This window comes from Euphorbia lathyris, chromosome 2, assembly GCF_963576675.1.
Source record: "Euphorbia lathyris chromosome 2, ddEupLath1.1, whole genome shotgun sequence".
Taxonomy (NCBI): Eukaryota; Viridiplantae; Streptophyta; class Magnoliopsida; order Malpighiales; family Euphorbiaceae; genus Euphorbia; species Euphorbia lathyris.
In genome coordinates, this window is record NC_088911.1 from 62,757,434 (window position 1) to 62,767,256 (window position 9,823).

The window sequence follows — 9,823 nt, forward strand, 5'->3', positions numbered from 1 at the left end:
ACAGGCATAGAGACTACATACATACATACTTAGCCTATACTGAGCTAGCCTATGTCTATTTCTTTTTCTTCTGTTTGGACTGACTAGACTCATGCTGTGTTCTCGCTTGTGCTTTCTCCCCCGTTTTGTCAGCATCGGGAGGAGGAAACCTAAAGGTGTCGGTTAAGACGACTCTGGTCAGTTCTGTGGACAGCGCTTTAAGTCGTTCGGCACTTTCATTGACACCATCAAAAATAGCCACACCACTGTCTGAAACTTCGGTGGTATTTTAAGCTCAGCAGCGCTAATCATGCTAACAGTGAAGGCTTCAGCTTTGCCTATCCATGTAAGTGCATCAGTCAGACCTGCAATGACTTGATGGAATGTCTTGAGTAAGTAGGTGTCATAGTATTGACGCTGAATATTATTGTGACGAATGTGATTGAAGGTTTATCTGGTGATGGACAGCATTTCATTCTGTTTCATAGCGTCAGTATCCATCTCTTGCTTGTTCAGATTCAGCAATCGAACAGCTTCACCAATTTGCTCCACTGAGCACTGAGAATAAGAAGCCATTTGCTCGTTGGTTTTGATTTGCTCGGTGTGAAGCTGAGCAAAGAGCATCTTGACTTCATCAGAGGTAGCGTAGCATGTGTTCACAGCTGACAAGGTCTGAACTTGTTGTTGTAGAGCGTGTAAGTGTTGAACAGTTGTCAGCTGGATCTCAGCCAGCTTTGCAATGGAATCCTGCTTAGCTTGCTGTGTTTGATAGGAGATGATGATACTTAGCAAGTCCTTAAATCCCTTAACTTCGTTCAGAAGCTGAGTTACTTGGGAAAGCTGAGTAGTCTCTACATTAGGAGACTCAGCAGCAGGAGTAGACGATTGGTGAAGGTCTTTGATCAAGGTTTGTACTGAGTCGATGATGCGTTTGCCATACTTAGTGACATTCATGTAGCTGAAAGAACCTTCATTCAGTTGTCCAGTTGCATCAGTATGACCGGTGGGAGGAGGAGTCAAAGGAATGACGTGGTTAGTGACTGGTAGTGTTGTTCCAATCTGCACTTGAGGTTCTGGTAGGGTTGATTGATCGGTAGAGTTATTGAGTGGAGAAATAGAAATTCGAATACTGTCGGTGCTGACAGGGGCAGATACATTTGGAGTCAGCACAATGCTTGGATGGACAGTATTGACAGCAATCACCTCAACCTGACTTGTTGAGGTGGCGGAAGCACTTAAGTCGGCATGTTCCTGTTGAGAAGAAACAGAGGCTTGCTTTTCTATAGATGCCGATGCAGTAGGAGGTTGTTGCCGTTTGAAAAATTTTAGCTTAACTGCAGAAGGGTCCTGGGTTGGCTTTTGAATAACGAAGTCAGGAAGAGTTGGTGGTTGTACAGGAGGCTCACTGACTGTCTTTTCACTTGCTTTAACCAATCTTCTTTTGCGAGGAGGATTGTCAGCCAGAATAGATTCGCCTGAGTGAGATGGAGAAGTTTCTTCTTGCTCAGTATTTAGCTGGTTAGCTTGCTCTTGGACTTGATCAACATTGTGTTGGTCAAGTTCTTGTTCTTCTCCAGCAGCCAACACAATATTGGCTTGCTCAGCTTCAACCTCACTGGTTGTCTCCTCATTATCCTCAGCGTCATCCTGACCGCTGGCCTCTTCTTCTTCGTCATCTTCTGAACTATCACCATCTAGTTCTTCTTCAACTTGTGCAATAAACTGGTCATCCAGATACACCTCTTCTTCTTGTTCCTCAGACACAGTTCCTAAACACTGTGTGTAGTGAGAGTCACCAGGCACAACAATGTCAGTAGGGATAGCATCGAGGGGAGTCAGTGTAGAAGACTTGTGCTTCTTCCGAGGTTGCACATCAGCATCAGTTCTGTCCTCAGTTTCAGGCTCATCTTGCCTGCTTCGTTTATCAGCTGACTTAGGTCTCTCCTGTCCCTTAGTACCAGCTGACTTTTGCCTCTTAGCTGGAGACTCAGTATCATGTGAAGGAGTCTCAACAGCTTTCCTCTTACGAGAAGCGGGGGCCTTAGTTCTTTTCCCTTTCTGCGGAACAATTGTTTCCTCAGCTTGTCCAGCAGCAGCAGCAGCTTTTCCTTTCTTTAGAGGCTGACCGAACTTCAACGCTCTCAGTGAAGCTGCTGTGATCTCAGATCCTTTAGCTTTTACTTCATCAGTCAGGTCTATTTGATGATCAATGAGGATCCTGGTGATGAGTGATCCTAGCCTTAGAGTTCCGGTACTCCTTAGGAAGCCAGCAATGAGGAATACTGGCATGTTGATAGGCTTGTACGTCAGCATATGCCAGATGAAGCATTGCTCGAAGTTTGTTGCTGAGGTGGTGCAGTTAATCTTGGGATAGATAAAATAACTCAGCAGATAATGAGCCATCTTCTAGTGCTGACCCATGGAGGGACTGGATACTTCTCCTGAGTGGCCTTCAGGTTTACAGAAGTTGACCTCGTACCCAGTACCATCCTGATCTCCAGATCTCCTTAGCCTTGCTCCCTCAGTTTTTAACTTGAGCAGATTCCCTAGATAGAGAGGGTTGATGAAGATGGTTTTCTTTTTCACCACGGTTACCAAGTAGTCTTGGTTATCATCGGCAATGCGAAGGTTGTGGTAAAACTCCTTTACAAGGTCAGGATAGGTGGGATCCCTAATCGAAAACAGCTCAGTCCATCCATTCTGTGAAATCCACTCACAGAAGGGTTGTTCGGATTGTACGAAGGCTTCAGATACCCATCTTGAGGGCTCAACCTTCCATTCTCGGACGTTTTCGAAGACCTTTGAATAGGTCCTGACTTTGTCAGGCTTTCCTTTACCAGAGGAGGTTTGGCCAGTTTTTCCTTTGCTCGGAGTAGTGACCTTGGTAGATTCCGGCACAAAGGTCTGCTTGGAGGTTTCATCGGAGCTGGGCTTAGGATGGCCGGCACTGGAAACGTTGAATGAAACTTTAGTCATAGTTGAAGAATGCGTTTGGGAAGCTTTGAGAATTTTTTAGAGAGAAAGCTCTTTGCCTTAAAATTCGGTAGACGTAAAGAAGATAACAATGGGATTTACCCATTATTTATAGCGGTGAAGTGTGGATCTTAACGAATCCATGTGTCAGTTTTGCCTTGGGATTGTCAACCGACAAAAATCCTGGCTTTTATGACACATTCGGCGCATACGTCATCCTAGGTGGCTATTCGCGTGCTTAAGCATTAAGTGCGACGGATCTAACACTCAGCATTTAGAATACTAAGCGTTTTGAATTCTGAGTGGTCAGTAGTATGAAAGAATGATATCTCAGTTTAAGATTACTACTCGGTGTGCATATTGACTCAGTATTGATGTGTATTTTGTGTTAAGTGCTCAGCATAACAATCGCCCAGCATGCATTTGCATAAATCATTCAGCATAGTAACTCACTCAGCATAAATTCACATTATAGAACAAGTATTTACTGAAGAGGATTAAACATACCAATGGCTTTTCTCAGTATGCTGAACTGTTCACGAGCCAGTGGCTTTGTGAAGATATCTGCAAGCTGCTCATCCGTTGGGACGTAGGTCAGCTTTATCTCACCTTTGAGTACATGGTCTCTAATGAAGTGATGCCTTATGCTGACATGCTTCATTCTGCTGTGTTGAATTGGGTTCTTTGATAGATCAATTGCACTTTTGTTGTCGCATTTGACCTCAATTGTCTTTGTTTGAACACCATAGTCTTCAAGCTGTTGCTTAATCCATAGGACTTGAGCAACACAGTGACCAGCAGCAATGTACTCAGCTTCAGTGGTAGACAAGGCTACTGACGCCTGCTTCTTGCTGAACCAAGACACAAGACAGCTTCCTAAGAAATGACATCCTCCAGAGGTGCTTTTCCGTTCTAGCTTGTCTCGACCATAGTCAGCGTCAGTGTATCCAACGAGTGTAAAGCCATGTGTGTTGGGATACCATAAACCTGCGTTCACTGAGCTTTGCAAGTATCTAAGGATTCTTTTTACAGCTATGTAATGAGATTCCTTAGGGTTAGATTGATATCTAGCACAGTAGCATACTGAGAACTGAATGTCCGGTCTACTGGCTGTTAAGTAAAGTAGAGAGCCTATCATACCTCGATACAATTTGCTGTCTACTGACTTACCATTCTCGTCAGCGCAGAGGACATTGTCAGTGCCCATAGGAGTGGATATTGGCTTGCAATTTTCCAAGTCATATTTCTTTAATATCTCCTTGGCATATTTAGCTTGACTAATGAAGATGCCATTCTTTCCTTGTTTTATTTGAAGTCCGAGGAAGAAGTTGAGTTCTCCCATCATCGACATTTCAAACTCAGTCTGCATTTGTTTGCTAAATTTCTTGCACATTGATTCGTTAGTTGCACCAAATATTATATCATCAACATATATTTGAGCCAGCAGGGTATCTTTACCCTTTTTCTTAATGAATAAGGTTGTATCAGCTTTGCCCCTGACATAATTTCTAGTCAGTAGGAAACTGGTCAGCCTCTCATACCAAGCACGTGGTGCTTGCTTGAGGCCGTACAGAGCCTTTTTGAGTTTATAAACGTGGTTTGGGAATTTTGGATCCTCAAACCCTGGAGGTTGATTAACATAAACTTCCTCGTTTATAACTCCATTAAGAAATGCACTCTTAACATCCATTTGGAATAATTTAAAGTTCATGTAAGATGCATATGCACATAAGATCCTAATAGCTTCTAGCCTTGCCACTGGGGCAAAGGTCTCACCGTAGTCAATACCTTCTTGCTGACTGTAGCCCTGAGCTACAAGCCTTGCTTTGTTCCTGACTACATTTCCTTGCTCATCCATTTTGTTGCGGAAGACCCATCTTGTTCCAATGGTCTTCTGACTCCTTGGATGTGGCACTAGCTCCCATACATCGTTTCTTCTGAATTGATCGAGTTCCTCTTGCATTGCGCTCATCCAGAATTCATCTTCCTCACAATCAGCAAAGTTTTTAGGTTCCTGTACTGAGACGAAGGCTACATTGCTGAGGTACCTCCTGAGTTGATTCCTTGTCATCAGGGTATTCCCAGCAGAATCAAGGATTGCACTCTCTGAGTGTCCTCTTGGAATCCTTATCTCTTTCGGTAGATTTATGTCTTGTGCTGTCTGTGTTTCAACAATCTCTACAGAAGTAGACTGGTCAGTGAAAGTGATCTTAGGTTCACTCTTACTCTTGGTCAGCCTTTTAGTGAATGACTCAGCAGCTGGTTCTTGGTCAGCGGTTACTGAGTGTGGATCATCCTCGGTCAGTGGCTGGTATCTACCTGCAGGGTTAGTTTCGTCGAACTCAACATGTACTGACTCTTCTAAAACTTGAGTTCGTTTATTAAAAACTCTGTATGCTTTGCTGTTTGTTGAGTAGCCTAGAAAGATAGCCTCATCAGCTTTTGAATCAAACTTTGCTAAGCTATCTTTGGTATTTAAAATAAAACATTTACAGCCAAAGGCACGAAAGTATCCAATATTGGGCTTTCGTCCTTTCCAAAGTTCATAGGGGGTTTTCTTGAGTATAGGTCTAACTAGAGCCCTATTAAGAATATAGCACGCTGTGTTAACAGCCTCTCCCCAAAAATACTTTGGAAGCCTATGCTCATCCAACATTGTCCTGGCTATTTCAACCAGAGTTCTGTTCTTCCTTTCTACAACCCCATTTTGTTGAGGTGTTCTAGGAGCAGAAAAATTATGGTCAATGCCGCTGGCTTCACAGAATTCAACAAACTTTTGGTTTTTGAATTCTCCACCATTATCACTTCGGATGTGAGCCAATTTTAGGTCTTTATCATTTTCAATTTTTCTAACCAAATTTGAAAATGTCTCAAAGGTCTCATCCTTGCTACTCAGCAAGATGACCCAAGTGTACCGAGAGAAGTCATCTACAATGACCAAGGAAAATCTTCTTCTACCCAGACTTAGCGGCTGGACTGCACCGAAGAGATCCAAGTGTAGTAACTCTAACGGACGCTTAGTCGAGACAATGTTTTAGCTATGAAAAGATTGTTTGGTTTGTTTTCCAGCTTGGCAAGCGTGGCATAATTGATCTTTTTCAAATTTAAGTTCAGGCAGTCCCTCAACCAATTGCTTTCTTGCTAATTTGGCCAGGAGGTCCATGCTTACATGACCAAGTCTCCTGTGCCATAGCCAGGAATTTTCTTCCTTTGATACTAAGCATACAGTTTTTGAAAACTTTTTCTTTAAGTCTAGCATAAAGACATTATCTATGCGAGGGGCAGTTAAGATTAACTCATTTGTTTTACCCTCGTATATTTTACATCCAGTAGCATCAAATATAACTTTTCTCCCATTGTCACATAGCCGAGCTACGCTGAGTAAGTTATACTTGAGTCCGCTGACTAGGGAGACTGACTCAATAGTGGGGTTACCTCCAATGGTTCCTGACCCTACTATCTTACCCTTTTTGTTGTCTCCAAAACTTACACTTCCTCCTCGTTTACGCTCAAACGTGATGAACTGAGTTTCATCACCGGTCATATGCCTTGAGCATGCACTGTCAATATACCACATCTTTGACTTCTCAGCACATCTCAGGCTTACCTGCATTGTAACTAGTTACTTTTAGGTACCCAATTCTTTTTGGGTCCTTGCTTGTTAGGTGCAACAGGTAAAGCATCATACTTTATTTTATGGCGACATACATGGACAGTATGGCCATTCTTTCCATAGAAGTCACATCTGACCTTCTGTTTAGGTTGTCTCACTGACTGGTCAGCACCCCAGTGCTGAGCATGCCAGCACACCTTTGTGGTGTGACCTTTCTTCCCACAGAAGTCACATTGGACATTCCGCTGGGGATTCCATCTCTGCTTAGTACCTTGGTACTGAGTTCTCAGAGGACTGTTTCTTTTATTTGGAACCTTTAATTGGTTCTGGATAGTTGTGACGTCCTTTCTCGGTTTCTTTGAAACTGATTGGACTTCAGAGATAGACTCATGTATGATCTTCATGTTATCATGCAACATAGAGTTGTCCTGAAGAAGGTATCTGAGGTCACTCAGCTTGACCTCTTCAACCTCGTCACAGCGCCTGCTGAGTGCTCTAATTTTCTTATTACACTTTTTGATAAGTGTATAGAGATCACTCAGGGCATTACCCATTTCGTTTCTGAGCTGGGAAAGTGGTATTACCTCATTTGATTGCTCCTCATCTTCAGATGCAACGGAGGGGTCAGTATGCTCAGAAACGCACGGCTCAGCAAGTTCGTCAGCCATGAAGCATATCTTCACTGACTCAGTGGCCTCAGCTTCTGTTGATGAAGACTCATCACTGTCGCTCCATGTAGCCACCATTGCCTTTTTTCCGTTCTTCTTATCTTTCCTCAGCGTGGGGCAGCTTGACTTTATGTGGCCAGTTTGATGACATTCAAAGTATGTAATAGGCTTTGAGTTGTCTTTCTTGTATTTGCTGTCACTGGAGTCAGCTTTATACTTATCAAACTTTCTGTAGGGCTTCTTAGAATATTTGTCATTTTTCCTGAATAGCCTTTTCATCTTCCTTGTGAACATAGCCATCTCCTCATCATCTGTTGAGCTCCCTTCAGTGGAGTCAGCTTTCATGACAAGAGATTTTTGCTTCTTGTCTTCAGACTTTTCCTTCACCTCGAAGTTTTTCATTGATATCTCATGGGTCAGCAACGAGCCGATGAGTTCGTCATATTTGTAGGTGGTTAAGTCCTGAGCTTCTTCAACAGCGGTCTTCTTTGCTTGCCAGTCTTTCCTGAGTATCTTTTTGACTTGTTCTTCCTCAGTGAAGATCTTCCCAAGTCTCTTGAGCTCATTTATGATGTTGGTAAATCTTGCATTCATGTCAAATATCCCCTCATCATTGTTCATCTCGAAAAGCTCGTACAGTCTCATTTCCTGGTTCACCTTGGACTCCTTTACTTTATTGGTTCCTTCGTAGGTGACCTCCAGCTTCTTCCAGATCTCTTGCGCCGACTCACAACCTGAGATTTTATTATATTCTGCAGCATCGAGCACACAGTGAAGCATATTAATAGCCGAAGCGTGATTTTGAAGCTTCTTGAGATCATCCTCTGTCCATTTGGCCTCAGCTTTTACAACTGTTTGGCCAGCCACAACTTCGACAGGTACAAATGGGCCTTGCACTATAGATAGCCAGGCACTCATATTTGTAGCCTGAATGAAATTTTTCATCCTATTCTTCCAGAAGGTATAGTTAGACCCGAAGAATAGGGGAGGCCGAGTAATGGACAGCCCCTCAGGCAATATCTGAGTTGTTTGGTTTCCTGGGAGAAACCGAGTACTGTTTTTGCCCATAGTGTGGATCAGCTCAAGGTTGTTAAACCTTTTACAGTGAGCTTTTAGGCTCTGATACCACTTGTTGGTCCCTTATAACGTTACAAGTATAGTTCCAAGGGGGGGTTAGGAACTATTTAAACTTTTTAAAGATTTAGGGCAGACTTCTTTTCTCAAGAGAAAAGGTTTTAACAGCGGCGCTGAGTAATCAGTAAGATACTAGCTTAGTCAACTGGTGACTAGGTCAGTTTCTTGACTTGAGTCAGGAGATAGCACTTAAAGTCTATTCCTGAGCTCAGATGTTCGATGCGCACAACTCAGCTTGACCTCTTTACTTGGTCTGTTTTTTTGGTTATTTAAGCAAGCAATATATATAAGGAGTTTAAGGTAAGAAATACGTTACTCAGCAGATTTATCCAGGTTCGGCTTCTTCTAAGCCTACGTCCTGTCCCCGGAACACGTTCCGAGATTTCGAATCCTCTACTGAGCTCTTTAAAGGTAGAGCCTCAAACCTTTTACAATCTTAGCAATAGCAACTGAGTATAACAAGAGTACCTTCCTCTATACCTCTACTCAATCCTAATCTCTCGCTGAGTACTATAACCGAGTACTCAGCCTCTCCTTTCTAATCTCTAGAAATGATAAGTGTTTGTCCTAAACAATGATTGCTAAGACACCTTAGATGATTGAATAATCACTCTAGACTTTTACACAAATATATGAACTGTAGTGTAAGATTTGCTTTGCTTTTTGCTTGCAGAACTTGCGTAGAAATTTGGTCAGCGTAATGGCTTGATCAAGTTCTGTATTGAATGAAGCTTCTGATGGCACTATTTATAAAGACGTCTTGAGGCATCGGTCATTTCGAATTTCGAAATAACCGTTGGAGGGAAACGGCTTCCTGTCATTGTCATCCTGACTTGCTCAGAGCTCTCGTCCAATCAGATTTGTGTATCTTCTGTCCTCGATCAGCTTTTGGTCAGCTCGGCAGAATGTCTCTCCTTTTATGGTAAAGTCAACTGGACAGCATACTGTGTCGTCTGAACTTTACCCAAAGTAGAAATACTTTGTCTGGAAGTTTTCCTTAGCCAGCTGCTGTCTTGTACGCTTTGTCGAACCAACTCAGCAGCTTCGTTCCGAAGTTGTTCCCTGAAGGTCTTCTAGATCTTTCTCTTGCTGAGTTGCGTTTTGGTACACAGCGACATCGTTTTGATAAACACGGGCCGAGTTGTATTGAATTGTTTGACTTGGGCTTTGACTGTTGTATTAGGCTTGGGCCTTTTAATCCTTATGTCTTATAAACAATTTAACTCAACATTGAACAAAGAAATCAAAATTATGTGGAAAGGTGTTTCAACACTTGCGAGTAGGAAATGGAGCAAGAGTTGCCGCCCTCGCAATTGGAGATTATGTTTTAAATTTGCCCTCTGGGCTTGTAATAGAATTAAGGAACTGTTTGTACGTTCCTCAAATGTCTCGTAACATTATTTCTATTAGTCGTCTTGTTGAGGACGGTTTTCATATTTCAATAAAAGACAAACAT